Here is a 21,545-nt window from a genome sequence, read left to right as displayed (position 1 = left end):
TCCCCAGTAATTTCGTTCTCCTTCTTTCCCGTTCCAACTTTTCAGCTGCCTGCTTAGTTTGACATTCCAAATTCCGCAGTGCATTGTGCACAGTGGATATTTGTTTCCCCCTTAGTATCACAAATAATCATCATGATCACATTTATTCATTGCATGTAGCCACATTTTTTTTTAGGAAATAGGAAAAATAAACACTTGCTTCACATAAATTTTACACTTGCAGAACCCATGTTAATATGTTATACACACATGTGATCCTATTGTGGAACAACTTAACTGCCCACAATTTTTACACTTTCCAAATACAAGTAATCACATTGATCACATTTAATCAGTCACATAAACTAAATTTTTGGACATGTGATCACATTTTTTAAGGTAAAAAATATAACCATTTGCACTAACAACATAATCCAACAGATCACAAGTAATACACCTGATCACATCTAATCATTTTCCACTAAGTTAACCATGAACTCGCAAACATTACAAACCATTACAGATCATGGGTAATACAAATGATCACATGTAATACACCTGATCACATCTAACCACTTTCCACTAAATTAACCATGAACTCGCAAACATTGCAGACCACAAAGGATCACATGTAATACACCTGATCACATCTAATCATTCTCCACTAACCTAACCATGAACTCTGCAAACATTGCAAACCATAAAAGATCACATGTAATACACCTGATCACAACTTATCACATGTAACACATTGGACTCTAAATAAATATAAAAAAAAAAAAGTTTACTAAAACACTATTAGAAACTTTTTCAAAAAAATTTAAAATTAATGAAAATTACCTTTCGCTTCATTCTGATTATGTATGAGCAAAACCCTAGTTGTTGTATTGAGAAACAAGAAAAATAATCGATTTAAATCAAATGAGAACTGGGAAACACAAATTGGTCACCGACCTATTTATAGTGGATCGTAAACGCATTAATCTTTTAATTTTTTTTTGTTGATCACAAGCGATCAAATCGCTTATTTGATTTGGTTGCTTGATTTGTATTGGATGTGTTTTGATATCCATTGAAGAGAGTAACGGGTTTGCAGGATGTAGGTGGGAAAAATTTGTTTGGGAAAAATTTGTTTGATGTTATTGTGGTTATTTATTCCTAATTTGTGAAATAATTACTCCATAAAACTCTAACTTTTTCTTTCCCTTTTTACCCCTTGTCACATGTTCCGTCCCTTTTTTAGGTTCTACTTATTTACAACTCTGCCACCATATGTATGGGCCGTAAATTTCCAGATTTTATGGCTAAGATTTATTTAAAAGGTTCTTAAAAGTTCTTGCTTTTTAAAGGGTTCTCAAAATAACCTTTCCCTATAGGGGTGAGTTATTTTGAAAACCACTAAAAAAAAGAACGCGAGAACTAATCTCAGCCCTCCATTCATCAAGATCAGGAAGAGCATGTTTGTCATTATTAAAAAATTGTCCAACACTCTCTTTCTCTCTCCTCTTATTAAATCAAAAAATATCTAAATCATTAAAAACTTTTATCTCACAAACCATACATCGTTAGACCGAAAAAAAAAACATGGGTAGCCTTGAAATTTCGTCCTCTTTCATTAGAGATGTGATTCGATATACTTTTGACGACTTTTTAAATTTCATTTTTTTTTCCATCACGTTTATCTAACACATGTGTAAGTACAACCTACACATGTGTAGGAAAGACCTGGAACTGGTGAGTTGTATAACCTGCCCATGGGTAAGTACAAACTACACATGTGTAAGTTACTTATAAAGTTCAAAAATGATGAGGACGCATTGTAAAACCCTAAATACTAAACCCTAAAGCTTAATTTCTAATCTTAGGGGGATGCTACTTTCTAAAAACCCAAGAAAATCTACACCTTAAAAACCTAAAACGGATGAGGGTTCCCGCTCTAGGGTTTAGGTACGCTTTAGGGTTTAGGGTTTGAAGTTGTAGGGTTAGCAGGTTAACCCTAAAACTTCAAACCCTAAACCCTAAATCTTAATTGCTAATCTGAGGGGAAGCTACATTCTAAAAACCCTAGAAAATCTAAACCCTAAATGCCAAACCCTAAAAACCTAAAAAGGATGAGGGTTCCCACTTCAGGGTTTAGGGTTTGAAGCGCGTATCGGCTAACCCTCGACCTTCAAACCCTAAACCCTAGAGCGGGATGTATTAGGGGTAAGTACAACTTGCCCATGGGTAAGTACAACTTACACATGTGTAAGATGAACCTGATAAAAAAAAACTAAATTTAAAAAGTCGTCAAAAGTATATCGAATCGCATCTCTAATGAAAGAGGACGAAATTCTAAGACTACCCACGCTTTTCTTTTCGTCTAACAATTTACAGTTTGTGAGATAAAAGTTTTTTAGTGAATTAAATAGAATTCTATTAAAGTAAGAGAGAGAAAAAAAAGGAGCTGACGAAAATACCACTCTAGTGTTGAAAGGGGTTTTTTTTATTTTTAATCTTGTCCATCCATTTTCTTTGATCCAAGGGTGTAGATAAGTTCTTGGGTTTTTTTTTAGGAGTTCTCAAATAACCCCTCCTTTCTCTCTCTCTCTCTTTATATGTATATATATATATATATATATATATATATATATATAGGGTAACACTCCGGTGTAGGGATGAGCCGAAAATCCTAAGTCCCGAGTCCCGTCCCGATCCCGGTACCGGGAAGTGGTACCGAGTCCCACGTGGGATCGGGACCGGTATTGAAATTTGATGATTTTCGGGATTGGAACCGGGACGGGACCGGGAAAATCCCGCGAACTACGGGATTTCCCGGTACCGTCCCGATCCTGCCTTATTTGGGACCGGGACCGGTACCACGTTTTTGGTTTTTTCGGGACTGGTACCGTCGGTACCGGGACCGGTACGGCACGGGACCGGTCCCATGCCCATCCCTACTCCGGTGAGAACAGTATTAAAATAAGAACGGTGAGAATACTTAAAAAACATCATTTTGATGCATTAAAAGTCCATAAAACTAACATAGTGCATAACTAATTATCATTATTTAAGTGTTTAACAACACATTGGCCTGTCAAAATCAAGAAAATCATTTTTTTGTTTTGTGCATCCATCTTGGATGCATATTCTTCAAAACGATGCATCCACCAAAAAACGTGATTTTTTCGATTTTGATGGATCAATGTGTTGTTAAACACTTAAATAATGATAATTAGTTATGCACTATGTTAGTTTTATGGACATTTAATGCATCAAAATGATGTTTTTTAAGTGTTCTTACCATTCTTATTTTAAGACTGTTCTTATTTATTGTTCCCCTATATATATATATAGTTAACATGGGTGAGTTATTTTGAGAACCATTAAAAAAAAGAACGAGGGAACCAATCTCAGCCATCCATTCATCAAGACCAGGAAGAGCATGTTTGTCATTATTTAAAAAATTGTCCAACACTCTCTTTCTCTCTCCTCTTATTAAATCAAAAAATATCTAAATCATTAAAAAACTTTTATCTCACAAACCGTACATTGTTAGACGGAAAAAAAAAAACATGAGTAGTCTTGAAATTTCGTCCTCTTTCATTAGAGATGCGATTCGATATACTTTTGACGACTTTTTAAATTTCATTTTTTTCCCATCACGTTCATCCTACTCGTGTAAGTACAACCTACACATGTGTAGGAAAGACCTGTAACTGGTGAGTTGTATAACCTGCCCATGGGTAAGTACAAACTACACATGAGTAAGTTACTTATAAAGTTTAAAAATGATGAGGACACATTATAAACCCTAAATACTAAACCCTAAAGCTTAATTTCTAATATGAAGGGGAGGCTACTTTACAAAAACCTAAGAAAATCTAAACCCTAAAAACCTAAAACGGATGAGGGCTCCCACTCTAGGGTTTAGGATTTGAAGCCCGAGTGTTAGCCTATCGGCTAACCCTCGACCTTCTTCGACCTTCAAACCCTAAACCCTAGAGCGGGTACACGGTACGCTTTAGGGGTTTAGGGTTTGAAGTTGTAGCCTACAACTTCAAACCCTAAACCCTAAAGCTTAATTGCTAATCCGAAGGGAAGCTACATTCTAAAAACCCTGAAAAATCTAAACCCTAAATGCTAAACCCTAAAAACCTAAAAAGGATGAGGGTTCCCACTCCAGGGTTTAGGGTTTGAAGCGCGAAGGGTGATAGCCCTTAGATGAGTAATAGGATAGGGAGTCGCGCTTCAAACCCTACACCCTGGAGTGGGATGTATTAGGGGTAAGTACAACTTGCCCATGGGTAAGTACAAGTTACACATGTGTAAGATGAACGTGATAAATAAAAAAAACTAAATTTAAAAAGTCGTCAAAAGTATATCGAATTGCATCTCTAATGAAAGAAGACGAAATTCTTAGACTACCCACACTTTTCTTTTCGTCTAACGATTTACGGTTTGTAAGATAAATTTTTTTTATTAAAGTAAGAAAGAAAAAAAAATGAGCTGATGAAAATACCCCTCTAGTGTTGAGAGGGGTTTTTTTTTATTAATTTTTCATCTTGTCCATCCATTTTCTTTGATCTAAGGGTGTAGAGGAGTTCTTGGGTTTTTTTTTTAGGAGTTCTCAAATAACCCTTCCTCTAGTTAACATTTATTATTAAAAGATATACGGGAAATTTAAAAGGTATAGTTAACTCTCCACTCCTCTTAATTTAAACGCGTTCATCTATACACGAGACAAACAATTCAAATCGATTAGCAGTTTAGCACCAAATTTCCATACCTAGTTCTCACTATATTATTGACCTCGCTAAGCTAATGTTTGATACTCTAAAAAAACACTTCATCAAAAAAGTTCCAATAAGGTGGAGCCGGCTATATATCTACATCGAATTAATAATGGACTTCTCCCTTCTCACTATATCAATCATGCTTTTATTATTCACTTTTTGCCCTTTTGTCATTGACAATTCAGAAAAGGGATTATTACCTATATATATAATTAATTATGCTAAAATGTTTATGATATATAAAATTTTTATAAAATATCTATATAATATAATGAACTTTTAAATTTTGGTTATTAGATGTATTAAGATATATGTGATAACATATAAGCTGTCACATGTAAGTTTTTGATTGTTCAGGTACAACATATTTAATAATCGGAATTTTAAAGTTTATTAAATGACATAGATATTTTACAATATTTTTACATAGCATAAACATTTTAGCATATAATTAGTTAGATCTATAGGTAATAAACCTTATAGAAAATGTATGAATAGTTATTAGGATATTTATTTGATTTGAAAAGAGATATTTAGAGGACCAACAAATGGTACCACCTTGCGATTGAGTTGTTTGTTTCTTAGAAAGTACGTGGCCCATTCGCGACGCCAATATTGAAAATAAAGTTGTTTACACCACCATAATAATTGATGTGCACATCATATTGTTGATGTATACCACTAGGAAAGCCTCGTACGTTGGTTTTTCTATACAGTTACATTTTTATTATGAAAATAAAGTTTTTTTTTAGATTGTTTGAGTTTTTATCAGAAAAGTATTATACATAAATCAAATTATTTGATAAATTTATATATTTATAAGTAAAAGAAATATTAAAAGTAAGATATAAACATTCTTTTGATCTATAAAATGACGATACGTAAGTCCGTGCAATGCAGCGGTGGCGCGGTGTGGGTAGTGATGACGGAGGTGGCGACGGTGGTGAGGACGGCAGCGGGACAGTGATGGGGGCGACGACAATGGTGGTGAATGTAAAAGTAATCGATGTTAAAGGTGGTATTGTAGTTATTTTAAGTGTTAGGGATCTATACTGTAAATTATTTCATAAAGGGTATTATAGGTATATTAGATGAAGATGTTTAAATTAGTTTTTATAAAAGAATGGTATTTTGGTACTAGAGGGGGGACAAAGGGGGCAAATGCCCCTCCTCAAAATTTGAATTTTGTCACTTATTTTTAAATTTTTAATGAATTTTTAAAATTTTATTATAGGTTTTTAATATTTTGCTCCTCTTTACATTTACTTTTCACGAAATTTTTAATTTTGCTCCCTTTATAATTTTTTCTTGGTATCGCCTCTGATTATAGATAACGTCGATGCTTTATTGTTTTGAATATTACAATACTGTAATATAATTGACTTTATAAAGATGTAAATGTGTATATACCACAAATAGTTTTACCAATAACCCTTTACAATCATAAGTTCATAACATAACAATAACTTGCATAACCCGTATATATATATATATATATATATTAACTTTTATTTATATCATCACGTACATATCATTATACCAATACCCATATAAAATATAACAATAATTTGAATTATATGTGAGAAAAAAACAAATAAAAATATATATAGTAATCTTATTTAAAAGCATAAGCTAAAAAAAAGATCTTAAAAAACGAAAAACAAAAAATCAGATAAGGATCCATTTATTGTTATAAAATAGACTTATTGTTTTAAAATAAACACGAACTTTAAAAGGGGATGTAATGATAAAAACGATCACGTCATATATCCATGTGGGCTACTGGCTAGTTTGCTACTATTATATTGTACAGTCAACGAGAGTTGATTTTTACTAATAGTTGTGACATTATTAAGTGATACTTTAAGGAAATTGATAATACAATAAAGATGCACCGAATTAATTATTGACAAGTTTTAAGGATTTTATTTAGAAAATTTAGAAAAGAAAATGGTGCTGTTAAGATATAAAAATATTTATTTATAGCAAAAAAGTTAATTTAATGAAAAACAAACCTAGCTAGTCAAACGTAACAAGGACTTAAAAAGTTAAATGCTATTTTATACAAAGTTCAGATACGTGTGCAAATTATGCGTTTATAGGAAATAAAAGTCTATGTACGTGTTGGGAAAATCTCTTCGTCGGTGGTTTAAAATGAAATTATTCTAGAAAACAAGAAATGCCTAAAATAATCAAAAATAGTTCATTTAATAAATTGGTTCGAGCTCGAGTCGAACATCGATCTGTTACCGGGCCACGTGTTCGGTTAATACCCATTCAAGCGTCGCTATAAATTACAACCGTAGAAAAAAACTTAAAACTATCTTTTGTCCTTTTAAAATTGAATGAATATTACCACCCAATATCAATCAATGCTATAGAAATAATGAGCAAAATGAGATTTAAATGAGCAAGTTTTGCATATTACTTGATGATTAATTGGTACCTCCAGAAATATGTTGGGAAAAAAAAAAAACCATTAGGAGAGGAAAAATATATACATTACATATAACTTAAAACATCATACGTCTACATGAAATATACAAAATATACAATTATTATATCGTACACTAGAAAATAGACGCTAGCAAGGCGCAAAACGATCCATGAGCCAAAACACGGTCTCTTCCGACAATTCATTCTCGGTTACTGATTGCGACGAAAGAGGTTTTTCGGTCTTCATAAGATCAAGTCCGGATTCGGATTGGTCTACGATGAAACCGTCATCATTAGCTTGATCATTTTGTGATTTTTGGAAAACATTAGGCAACTGTTGATGTTTTTTCTTCAAGCAAATCTTGTCGGTGAGCTTTGTCAACTCTCCCACCCATAGATTTACAACTATAGACATTTTTTTTTCTCTTGTAAAATATTTTGATTTTTAAAAAATAAACTTCAATGTGAATTATGGAATGATGAATAGAGAAATGGAATCTATTTATAAAGAGATATTTCAAAGAAAAAAAGAAAGATATTTCATTGGTGAGAATAAAATTGGGATATTGAAAAAGGGATATTCTTCAAACTTCAAAGGCCACGTGGGAATGCCGACTTTTATTTTGGACTTTTATTTTTATTCAAGTATAACTATTTTAGTTCTTAGATATGTTCAAAACGTTGTAAACGAGTCACTATTTTTATCAATTCATTTGAGTGATCTATGTATCTGAACGAACTTTGAAATGATTAACCAAAATAACTTAAATAGCTAGACATTTTGAATGTATATGAACTTGTTTGACATAGAAAGTATTATGTACTTATGTTGTAAGTAGTAAAATATGTTGGTTGAACATTAAGATTTTAGGTATTGCTGGTGGGGCTGGGTGGTTACGGGATCAATTTTTCTTTTTTTTTTTATTGTTATGTTTTGGGTATATCCAACTCGTCATTTTGGTTCGGATCGGATCAAACACTAATAACACTATAAATTTAGGTTTTGGATAATCGGTTAAATTATTGTCTTGCCTAAAACTATATAATAATTTTAACAAGCAAAAACTAGAGACACTTATGAAAATACTTAAAAGTCAAAATAATACGGAGTAACAACACATTTAGGACAGTTACGAATTAAGGACAAAATTAGTACAATTGCTAGGAAGTCAACACATTTGGGGATTTATTGATTTAAGCAAAAACTAATTAGAAGAAATTGACAAAAATAAAATAAAATCATAAACCGTGGACACTGGCCGGAGGTTTGTCGCTGTCTGGAAAAAGGAGGCTGCAAAGTCGGCGAGCAGTGGACGTTGGTGATATAATTGATATAGAGATTTTTTATTTTCTCTTCGGGCATGCTATGGTTATGGGCTTGTTAATGAGTAATTCGTAGTTGTTATCAAACAGTTTATGGGCTTAGGTCTTTAAGCTATACTATGGGCTTGTTAATGTACTATAAAATGGGCTATAAATTTTATACCAAAAGAGATAAGAGGCCACAAAATTTAGGAAAAATAATCAGGAGACTTGCTTAATAGATAGAGAATTCTTTAGAATACGATATAAAACAATACTTTTGAATAAAAAACAAGATAAAATATATATAAGACTTGTTAAAATATGATGATGTTATTATCTAGATAATGGTTTGCCTATTGAGTATTGGATACAATATAAAATGATAGTTAGTAGTATGTGTTTGTTGTATTTTCCAAGGGACGTGGTAAAATTTATTCCAATAAGACATATTTGTTAAGTAAGTTGATAATAACATATAAGATTATTGCTTAATTTAACAAAAGAAACAATGAAAAGAAGTTGTTTTATTTAAGGTGCTACACTACATCCGAAATGAGCTCAAATGCACTTTGAAAAAATTCGGTAGGTTTGAGTTTGGCTTTAGTATACACTCAAACTCAGCTCAAATAGCTCGATCAATACCTAACGTTAGGAAAAAAAATCATACCTTAATTAAAAACCAATGCTATAACTCTATAACATCATTTCAAAAATTCAATTTAACTTCTTAAACCCAAGTCAAATATTAACATAAATCATAGAGCAAAGTAGTAGATAATATAAATAAGCTCAAAAAACTCAATAGTATACTTAAGCTTGAAAAATTCAATAACCACTCGAGCCGAACTAAAAGCCAAAGTTGGCTTAAATTAAAAGCATGGGATAGCTTGATAGCCTGAGCTTAAATTACTCGATAAAAGCTCATCTCGCGCGATTACAACCAATTAAATTTATATCTTGTAGTTATTCATCCACTTCATCTTCAAATCCGAATAATGTAACAGGGAATAGATGTCATGAGCATGGCCAATTAGGACAACATATGCAAAAATGCTTTTATCGATCCAGTATATTAAAAGTAGTCATCATTATTAGTAAAGTAATAAAATCACACAACGTAACACGGTTACATATTTATTTAGTACCCATAAGTTTGATATAACCATAAAGCGAATTTACCCGGGTTCAACCCGGACGTTTTAATTAAAATTATAAAACTATAAAATATGCATGTAATTTTTGTTATTAATATATTATAAATCGATATGGAGATGATGAAATGAATAACATAATAATTATTAAAAAAAATTCTTTGTTTGTAATAAAAGATTAGGAACTTTAAATAAGTATTTGGTGAGCTATTTTTAATTAAAAATATTGTAATATATTTATGACATAATAATTAAAATAAAGACCTTTTAAGAAAAATTGTAGACTTGCCACATCACAATTTTTTTAAAAATATTTTTAAAAAATAATTGTCGTATAGAGATAGAGATTCTATATGCTACGCTAGTTTGCAAGCTGAACATCAATATAAATAATACTTAATTTTCTGAATTGGTAAATCCATACTTATTGAAAACACGCACTTGTAACGGACGAACGACGTGGATATTAATGGACATTCTATACGTGTACACATCTTTTTCATCACTCAAGCTAAACTCAAAGCAACCAACAACAAAGAAGAGAAGATCCTCAGTTGCCTATATGCAAAATCTCGACCCAAACAGGTTCGTGAATGACAATCCTTAGGGATCTCAGTATTAGTTAATTTGATGCATTATAATTTGTACTTTGTCTTGCGAAAATTCAAGGGACGGTTATTAATATATATAAAGTACTATTTTTTATGCATGTAATAAGCTGTTAATGACAACCTTTAGGGCTGTCATTATTATTTTTCAAAAAAACAAATCATAAAGGACAATAATTACCGTAAAAAAACAAATAATTCAACGCTTTAGTTACAAATTACATTGCTATTGCTCATAGAATACACCTAAATACAAACTAGCATGGTACCCACGCAAATGCGGCATCGTTGACAGTAATGCGGTGATAACTTGTGGCGGCGACAACTGATGGTGGTGACAATGACCAATGTAGGTTATGTATGTAAATGTAATTAATTAATATAATGGTTAGTGTATTTATTTTAAAAGTTAGGAGACTGATGGTGTAATTTAATTCATTAAAAGTATTTTAGGTATATTAGTAGAAATAACTAAATTAGTGAAAAAATGATTTAGTAAGGGGTGTTTTAGTCCTATCGCATAGAGCAACTTTTAACATTTTTATAAATAAAATAGGCTATTTCTTTTATATGTAAACATAGATATAGATATATAGATATAGATAATATGAGGTTAGCTCATTTAATAAAAACAATTACCTCTTTCGGTGAATTCCAGGGTTCAATTACCGGCAGTGGCATCAATTGAGGAGTGACCAAAAGCGTTCCGTGAAACATTTATGGTCCTCAACAATGAAGGGAATTGAACGTGGAAGATGAAATGCAATGCAAAGAATAAAAGTAAAATGGACAAAAATACACTAAATACTAAGAATGAGGTGACCTTACCTAGCTAGAGTAAGTAGCAAGTAATGACCGAAATATTAACGACGAGTTCGGCGAATTGAATTAAAAACTTTAGTAAATTATTTTAATTTTTGTAATGTGTTTGTTAACTAATTGAAAAGGATTTCTTTTAAACGATTTTTTAAACTAAGAAAACTTAAATGCCAATGACAATAAAGCGATAAAAGCAAACACATGATTAATATCTAACAGAAGTGCATGTTTTGGCTAGACATGCAAATATGCAATTATGGAAAACCTGAGTGAATAGTCATCCTTCTAAAATTTAGCATCTATAAATAAATTTTATACATCGACGATACTAATTTTAAGGTGATACATGACATGACCATAACTTTTAATCCATTCAACGATTACGCTTATTAATTAAGGTGTTTATACAACATTAATTTCAAGATTACGTGAATCAAAACTTTTATATAGCTAAAAAGTTAATGGTAATTATATACTAACCTGAAAAGCTGTAAATTTAAAAGGACTTTCCGAATGAAAGCGACCATTGTCATCTAGCCATCTTGTTGGTTTAAAGTCGACAAGTGCATCCTCACCCCAAATAAACTTCATTCTTCCCATTGCATATGGAAACCAAATCTCCTTTCTTCACGTTACAACCATCTGGTAGAACATCGTCCGCAAAACATATTTTTGGATCCTACATGTATTTTTTTGTACATATATATAGCATCTTATTAACATATTGTTGCTCAATTCTAGATACGTACAATATCTAACCATACGTATAGTTAGAGCATCAAAATATGATCATTTAATTAAAGAATTGACATTCGTACCACAAAAGTTGATACATTTACCACACAATATAATTATTAAAACATATTGTACGAGTCTGTAAAACATGTTCGTGATCGATTAATAAAAAATTATGGTACGAATATGATCACCCTTTTTAAGTAAGTGTTAACAGGAATAGTACCACTGGTAATGCCTGATAGAGTCTAATAGTTTTTGACAAACATGCTTGAAGGGATTGCATCTTATTGAGTTTATCCTCGTAGCCGCAAAATCGACAACACTTGTAATCTTTTCTTTGATGTCAATAGCTTCTTTGATTTCTTTTGCAACCTTTTCTTGAATTTCAGGATGTTTGCAAAGCATGTATATGAACCAAGACATAGTAATCGCGATAGGATCTTTAATTACCAGCAAGTACAAAGTTAAGTATATATTATATCTCGTAAGTACTTTTGATCTCTATCAATATTATTGATCTCTATAAACCTCGATAGGATGTCTTCTTTCTTCGACTACACAAGTTAATTTCATAAATCAGTGGTTCGTTAATTAATTAGTTGACGATGAATGTGAAACTTCACACCAGATGTTGTGTATGCATGTATTCTTAATTCTGACATACACACATATATATATGGAGAAGGAGGTTGTTAGCCATCTAATTTGAGTGAAAAATCCTCACATACCTTTTTTTAAACTATAAAAATCATGGGAGGCCAAACATTTATTCAAAATATTAAAATATTAGTATGTGAGAGATTTTTCACCCAAGTTGGGTGCATTATAACAACTCCATACTCACTTTTCTATATATATATATACACACTAGGTTTTTGACCCGCACGATGTGCGGTAATTTAAAAATTAATGTACTATCACAAACTTAATTCGCAAAAATATTCATAAGTATTAAATTAGAAACCATATTAAAAGATTATATTACTGTATAACATACCATTACTAATGGGTGACGCCCAAATGGCTGCCCGCTTCAACTACCACTAAGTTCACGGTTTGTAAAACCATGAAAGTTTTGCCTTCGATTTTTAAGTAGATTGCTTATCTATATATTAATTGTTTGACTATAACTTGTGGGTCTTTGAATAGGTTATGCCAAAAACTATATACACATCATATGTTTTAAGCAAATATTATCAAGCAAGGATATTCATGAATTTTACATTATATAATCGGCAAATTAATTGACTTTTTAATATGGTAATCCTATAAAAATAAATAAATAATACATCCTATAAGTTTGATTTTTGAGTTTTTTATGTCCAAAATAGTGACAGCAAATATTTTTATATTAAGATGGTCACCAAAAATTCGTAATTGCCGAATATTTTTACCAAATTTAGATCTTGTGGATCATATAGGGGGTGCTATTTTTTTATATATATATACGTACATGAATCATTTTTTAAATATTACATGTATATATTTTTTATATAGATAGAATTTAGTATTTTATTTGATAACTTGGATTCAATCATCGGTTTACTTTAACCACAATTTATTTCATACTCATGAATCATGTATTTGAATTTTTTTATGATACAATCTATATAACTACCGTACATCATATAATACGGATATTAAGACTAGTATATATATATATATACGAGTATATTTCATATCTTAACATGTAGTTATATTAAAATGCAAGGAATCGGAACTCATCTAATGTATATGAACTTCAAAATAAAATATTACTCGGTTAATAGATGAAGTGCTATCCGTTATTTTACAAAGAGATGTTGATGAAAATCTAGTATGATTTGGTCATGCATGAGTACATGATCAGTATAAATATAGTACACATAAGCTTACCGAAACTCATCCTTTGAGTATGTATGCATTTGTTCAATCAGTATATAAATGAAAAGTACGTCTTACATTTATATCGATTGTTTGGTTGCTTTTTCCAGCCTCAGCAAGTATGTTCCCAAGTTTTATTGCACTCTCTTTGAATGTGGCACTACTAAAATCTCTCAAAATTTTTGTAGAAAATTCTTGGCTTGATATCTTCCTTTGTTGTTGCCAACTGTTCAAGTATAAAGTTACCTTTGAATTAGTTTAAGGAGATCTTGTAAAAAAAGGAGAATATTAGTGAGGATGGTGACTTGCTGGCGATTCCCAATAGATATGAAGTAACAAGTTAGCTTCACGCCACCAAGTGTATTGTGTGTGTTTTGTGGTGATTTTGTCATGTCTTTGAGTCGAGATCAAAGGCATGTATTTATAGGGACTCGTGGGGAGCTAGTTCTGGTCCCCGAAAATGTGACATCAGATATGTAAGAAGCTCCTGACGGGTGACCTCAGATGGTAAGAGACCGTTATTCGGTGTGTCGTTTACCCGTGTACGAAAGTTGACTTTGAGGAACGAGACAACTAGTCTGATAGGGTGTTCAGACTATTGTCATTTGTGTACTGTTCTAGATTCCTTTATGAATCCGCAGCCTAATCATATTATTATGCGGATAGTTCCGTAACCTAATCATATTATCCTGCAGTTATAATGACTAAATGGGTGTCGGACATGGCACGTCATCAAGCCCCCCAGCCTAGCGTTGTGTTTACTAAGATGCTAGGTTTACTAATCCTGTTGTTGTAGCGCTATAAAATATACTTTTCGAAGGCTTCCATGATTTTTTCGGAGGCTTTTGTTGTTTTATAATCATGTTTCTATTCCATCCTTTCCCTTCCCCCCCTTTTTTTATTTAAATTTCGAAGGGCCTATGGGGGAAAGGAACGGTTGTCTTGAGAGTTGTGCTCTTGATGGCGTTGTTGGGTTATTTCCATTGCCACGTGTCGTGGTCAAGCGCCATTTCACATTTTCGTCATTTTCCTATCCCTATAAATAGGGCGATTTTTCCTTTCATTTTATCATTACTTATTCTTCAAACTCTATTTTTCTCTCAATCGTTTGGTCCGCAGCCTCTCTTTTTCGTCCGTAGCACTCTTCTCTATCTCGCAGGTTAGTTACATCACTTATATTTTTCCTCTCTTTAACATGGGTAATAAAAAGGATTTGCATATTCATTTTTGCACTGAGAGTAGAGAAAGTTTAGGTTCGCTACTTTCTACCTATAGGTTCCCTTCTGGCTACGGATATACCATTCCTTCCCCTTCCGAAACCATAAAAGGTGTGTCGGAAGGTAAAATAGGTATGTATTTCGGTATGTTCGAAATAGCAAACGTACGCCTACCTTTCACCGTTTTCTTTTTGGAAGTATTGAAACACTTCAAGTGTCATGTTTCTCAAATCACTCCTTTCGGAGCCATGCGTGTGGCTACTTTTGAAGTTGCTTGTCGGGCTCGCAGCATTGAACCCACCGTAGGTTTGTTTCGCAAGTTTTTTAGGCTAGGTGCCGCAGGCGATTGGTACACATTTGAAAGGCGTCCGGGGTCGAAGCTTCTGGAATGTTTGTATGATGTTAAAGATTCAGTGAAGGGTTGGAAATCTAGGGTTTTTTTTACATGAATGATAAGATTATTCCTGACAAATATTGAATCATTCTGAATATGAAGGGTGAAGCTCGCGGCTCTTTGGCTGACTCAGATGCTATAGTAGGCGTGAATCCGGAGCATGTTCGTTTAATGTATGGGCCACCTACTCGGTGTCGTACCCTTCCGGAGGCTATTCTATACTTAGCCAAATTAAGTCCTTTGTGGGCATTTCATCCGGCCCAGCCTAGGATCGTTGGTCAAGATGGGAGGGGTACGGATTCTCCGGACCCTCTTTCTTGACTTTTCATATATTTTGTCTTTACTTGTTTTTAGTTATTATTTATGTTGTCGTCTTTCCCCAAGTGTTTCCTTACTGTGTTTTTATATTGTTGTTTGTTTTGTTTTTTAGTTATGAGCTTCTTTCAATATATGGAGGCGGATGAGGTGGAGGAGAGATCTTTTGACATTCAACCAGATGTTCCCGAGGGACAAACGGTTGATGAGGTTGCGCGTGTTGACATGGATCTGGAGATTGTTGTGATACCCGATAATCCTCAGGCCGCAGCTATTAAATATGAAGTGTTGGCTGCTCATAAAGAAAGTTTAAAGAGGAATAAAAAGAAAAAAGATGATGGAGGGGAGAGTGAAGGAGTTGAACAGGTGTCTGTTGCGAAAAAGAAAAAGGCTTTGAAGAGGAAGAAAACGAGTGCGGAAGATTCAAATGTTCAACCATCTAAAAGGTCCAAGAAGTCCAGGGGTCTTAGAATTCAAGAACCTGTCAGGGGCACGTATAAAATTGAAGAGGAAGAAGAAGATGATTTTCAGGCTGCGGCGCCCGCTCATGGTGCTGGAAGCTTGGGATTCCTGACAGAGAGCATGAGGCTTCGGATTCTGATGGCCAAAGTGAAGCTGGCTCTCGCAACATTACTTCTTCCCAAAGTGATGGTCCTCCCGATCCTCGCATTCCCATGGTCCCGGACAGTGATGAGCCTTTTACAATTACTTTTCCGGGTATTCCTTATAACAGTTCATTGGAGTTGGAGGATGAGAGGGCGGAGTATACTGAGCATGCGATGATTCCTGCACGCCTCCGGGCTACAGCTTTGATGAGTCATCGACACTTTTATGATTTCTTAGCTCGTCATGCTATTGACTCCGTTTCTCTTGCGGTTAGTTGGTTTATTATTTTTTATTACATTATGGGTCCAATTTGCTAATTTCCTCACTTCTTTTTATTTATATTAATATTGTTTCGTTTATCCAACGCGATTTCAGGAGGAGGATTGAGGTTCTTGATGCAGAAAAGGGGCGATACCATCGTCACAATGTTTTGTTGCGGCGTAAAGTCATGGGTTTAGAGAATGCTTCCAATCCACAGGTTGTGGATGCCAAGGTGCAACGTTTGGAGGCTGCGGTGATTGTTGAGAAACAACAGAAAGATGTAATGGAGCAAGAGTTGATATCTCTTCGAGAAAAGTTCCAAAATTTAGAGTTAGAAAAAACAAGCTTGCAAACCCAGTTTGATGTTGAGTTAGCGAGAGCAAAGGAGAGGGAGGAGGCTTTAGAGCGAAAGGTTGCAGAAGTTAGGGAAGAGAAGAAAGAGCTTATTGGTGTTCTTCCCGCGATTGTTTGCAAACTTCATCATTCTGCGGAGTATAACCGGGAGATGGGAAAGGTCCAAGGGTTGTCTGTCGCTTATGGAAGTCACAAAATATTGGAGAAGCTGAAAAAGAAAAATTTGGGATTCGATGTTACTAAGGTTCCGGGCTACAACCCGCAGGCTTTTACCACGTTGAAGGAAGCAGGTGAGGGGTTCCAGAGCAAGCAATGGCCTTATCTTTCTAAACTTGCGGCCAGTGCAGATCTTTCGCCCTCGGAACTACTCAAAGTTGAACCGGACTCTGATTCTGAGAAAGCTGCGGCTTCTAGCAACCCTTCAAGTTCCATTGCTTGATTTGCCTTCGCATTAACTTCTATCTGTATGAATAATATATGCATTAATTTCTTTCTTGCGTGTGTGTAAGGCCTTTGTTGGCTATGACAATGTTTCTCTTTATGCCTTTTCAATATTCAAAATATGTTGTGATTGACCGCAGCTTAATGAATGCTACTGCGGTCGTAGAAGCTGCAGATTTTAGTTTTTATTTTTTATGCCTTTAAGTTTTTTAGACTTGTATAATTTGCCTTCAAGGGTTCCAAGGAAATCCCTTGGGCTTGTTTGCTTCAAGAAACCCATTAGCCGGAGCGTGTTGGGTGTGATTGTGCGATGCTTTAAAGAAACTTGGTTCTCGTTCGCATTTTGTGGGGTTATGGTAATTTTCTGACGTAAGGTTGCGAGCCTACACATCTCTGCTTACGATGAGGAATGTCAGGCATAACTATTTAAATTTGACATACTTGATTGAAATCAGCCTTGTGTGGTTTTGGCTTTTCATTAGCAATGCTTTTTACATGTGCTTGTAAATGCTGCTTGCTTGCTCAGTTACTGGCTTTCATGCCTTAAACAAAATAACACTTAATTTTGTTGGTTATCAAATGTAACATCTTTTGAGCTGGGAGCCATTCCAAGTTCTGGGGAGATCTCTTCCTTGCACGGTGGCTAGCTTATAGGCTCCATTGCCGCAGGCTTCGATTACTGTGTAGGGTCCTTCCCATTGAGGTCCCAATTTCCCTTGCTTTTCTGCCTTGCTAGCGTCATTATTTCTAAATACATAGTCTCCCGGTAAGAAGGTTTCTTTTGCACTCTGCCATCGTAATATTTCTTGATCATCTTCTTGTAGGCTGCTTCCTTTATCAACGCTATCTCCCTTCTTTCTTCCAACAAGTCGAGATTTTTCCGGAGTTGCTTCTCATTATCTTCCTCCGTGTTGTATCTTCGTGCCGTAGGAACGCTAACTTCTGGGAGAATCATGGCTTCTGACCCATAAACTAAGCTGAAGGGTGTCACCCCATTGCTCGTTTGGGGTGTAGTTCTATTGGCCCATAAAACTTGGTGAAGTTCGTCCACCCAGCCATTTTGGCTTTTTCCTAGTCTTGATTTGATCCCTTGTACAATTTGTTTGTTAGTCACTTCCACTTGGCCATTAGCCTGCGGATGAGCTACGGATGTGAAGCATTGTTGGATCTCTAGGTTCCTGCAAAAAGTTTGAAAAATTCCTTGGCAGAATTGTTTGCCATTGTCACTAACTATGGTTTTAGGGATTCCAAACCTTGTTACAATTTGTTCCCATACAAACTTTTCCATGTTTTTTCCTGAGATGGTGGCTAGGGGTTTTGCTTCCACCCATTTTGTGAAATAATCAACTGCTACTACCAAGAACTTGACTTTTCCTGGAGCTGGTGGAAAAGGCCCTACGATATCAATTCCCCACTTCGAAAAAGGCCATGCTGATGTTACTGGGATGAGTTCACTTTTGGGTGCTTTTGGGGTTGCGACATGTATTTGACATGAATCACATTTTTGGATTTCTGCTAGTGTATCTCTGTGCATGGAAGGCCAATAATAACCCATTATAATTATCTTGGCCACCACCATCCTGGCTCCGGAGTGTAAGCCACAAGCCCCGTAATGTATCTCCCTGATAACTTCCGTAGCCTGCCTTGGGCCGATGCATTTCAGTAATGGGCCCAGGTATGATTTCCGGTATAAACCTTCCTCTTTAAGTACATATTGGGGTGCTTTGATTCTTACCTTTGTAGCTTCATCTTTGTTTTCCGGAAGTATCCCACTCGTTAAGTATTCTACAATGGGAGTCATCCATGTATCTCCCTCCTCTTCAACGGCTACGGTTTCTATTTCTGCTTCTATCGAACTTTTTGCCAATGTTTCTACCAGAACTTCTTTTGTAAGGTATGCGAATGAAGTGGAGGCTAGCTTACTTAGTTCATCAGCGATTTTATTACGGTTCCGGCGTATGTTCTGGATTCGGAAGCTTTCGAAACATTGTAACAACTGTTGAGCTTTTGCTAAGTATTTCTTCATGATTCGTTCTTTGGCTTCATAAGTTCCATCGACTTGGAAGGCTACGATCTGAGAGTCAACACAAGCGTGAAGGTGTTTAACCTTCATTTCTTTGGCAATCCTTAGCCCTGCTAGCAATGCTTCATATTCAGCTACATTATTGGAAGCCTTGAATTTGAAACGGAGAGCATACGTAAACTCTTGTCCGTCTGGGTTTGTTAGAATCAGGCCAGCTCCGGAACCGTCAGCACTCGAGGCTCCGTCTGTGAATAATTTCCAGGTTTCCTAACGTTCTCTTTCTGTTCCGGGACCTTTTATCATGGATTTTGACGGAGTTTTACGCTTTCCATTACATTCCTTATGGGGGGTTTCTGCCAGAAAATCCGCAAGGATTTGGCCCTTTACCGAATTCCTTGGTTTGAATTCTACCTCGTGCTCCCTTAATTCGATTGCCCATTTTGCCAACCTTCCTGATACTTCGAGTTTCATTAGGACTTGCTTTATGGGTTTGTCCGTTAGCACTTCTATTGGGTGTGCCTGAAAGTATCGCCGCAGCCTTCGGGCTGCGTGGATAAGTGCTAATGCCAATTTTTCAATCTCTGGGTATCTTGTTTATGGGCCTTGCAAAACTCTACTTACAAAGTATATCGGCTTTTGGCCTTCACTCCTGTTAGCCACTAGTACCGCGCTGATTGCTTCGTTTGAGGTCGCTAGATACATTTGCAACGTCTCTCCAGCTTTTGGCGCTGTGACCATCGGAAGTGAGCATAAGTATTCCTTTAGTTCCACAAAAGCTTTTTGTGCCTCTTCTGTCCACCTGAACTGCTTTTTCTCTAGGCAATCTTTAAGGGTCTTGAAAAATGGTAGCGATCTATCTGCAGATTTGGATAGAAAACGATGTAATGCCGCAAGCTTCCCATTAAGACTTTGCACATCTTTTAAAGTTTGCAGGGGCTTCATGTTTTGAATGTCCATGATCTTTCCCGGGTCTGCTCCGAAACCTTCCTTTGTGACTGCATGGCCCAAAAAATTGCCTTCTTCTACCCCAAACGAACATTTCTTAGGATTCAGTTTCTTCTATGTCTTTTAGCATCTCTTCCTCCTCCATGCTCTTAATTACCATATCATCTACATAGGCCTCTAGATTCCGACCTATTTGGTTTCCGAAAGCTCTATCAACTATTTTCTGATAAGTGGCTCCTGCATTTTTCAAACCAAAGGGCATTTTTTTGTAACAAAAAATTCCTTCTGCGGTATAAAAGGCCGTTTTGTCTTCGTCATCTGGGTGCATTTGTATTTGATGGTAGCCTTTGTAGGCATCGAGAAAACATTTCAGACGAAAGCCGACTAATGACTCAACCTTCCAGTCTATCTCCGGAAGGGGATAACAATCCTTTGGGCACACCTTATTAATGTCTGTAAAGTCTACGCACATTCTCCATCCACCATCATGCTTTTTAACCATCACCGGATTTGCTATCCAGCTTTGGTATTTCACCTCTCGCAAAATCCCTCCATGGATTAAATCATCAACTTGTTCTTTCGATGCTTTGCTCCTATCCAGAGCCAAACTTCTTCTCTTTTGCTTATTCGGAATAGCTTGCGGCCTCATGTTCAGACGATGTTGCATGTCCAAAACTTCACCATTAATTTTCAACTGTCTAGGGACACCTGTCATGTCCGCAGGTGTCCAAGAGAAAACATCTTTGTTCTTTCGCAAGAGCGCTTTCAGCTTTTCTTTCCATTCTTCCGGTAACTGCCTTCCTATTAACACATGCTGCTCCAGATATTCTTCATTGATGAAGATTTTTTCAGTCAATGGTTCCGCAGCCTTTTTCTCTTCCAGATTTTGTTCTTCCTTTGGTATACTGACTTGCGCGCATACACGTTCTTGTCTTGGGTCACTTTTGATGCAACCAACTCCGTAAGGGGTTGGGAATTTGACTATTGCATGCCTTGGGGATGGTACCATTCCAAACTTGCGCATGGCTGTTCTTCCCAGAATGATGTTGTAAGGGGATACGGCTCTTACTATTATGAATGTCAGTTGCTCTGTCCGAATCCTTGGCATCTCACTTATTCTTTCCCACAGTGTGATTTCTCCTAGAGACCATGATCTTTCCATGGAGAAACCTATCAGCGGACTAGTGATGTCCCTTATGGTTCTTCTTAGTGCCGCCTCCAGCTTTAAGAAACAATGTTCATACATAACTTCACAACCGCTACCTGTATCTAGATAGATCCTCTGGACGGGGTGATTTCCGATTACTGCACTAAT

At 35.3% G+C, this 21,545-nt stretch overlaps 1 pseudogene; it reads right to left on the bottom strand.

Annotated features, from left to right (window-relative positions):
- Positions 1-10,042: 10,042 nt before the first annotated feature.
- Positions 10,043-15,112, bottom strand: LOC122601477 (annotated as a pseudogene).
- Between the last annotated feature and the right edge of the window lie 6,433 nt (positions 15,113-21,545).

The sequence above is a fragment of the Erigeron canadensis genome, chromosome 5 (assembly GCF_010389155.1).
Source record: "Erigeron canadensis isolate Cc75 chromosome 5, C_canadensis_v1, whole genome shotgun sequence".
NCBI lineage: Eukaryota > Viridiplantae > Streptophyta > Magnoliopsida > Asterales > Asteraceae > Erigeron > Erigeron canadensis.
The sequence above is the reverse complement of the archived record's forward strand: the minus strand, read 5'-3'. Positions and strand labels throughout refer to the sequence as shown.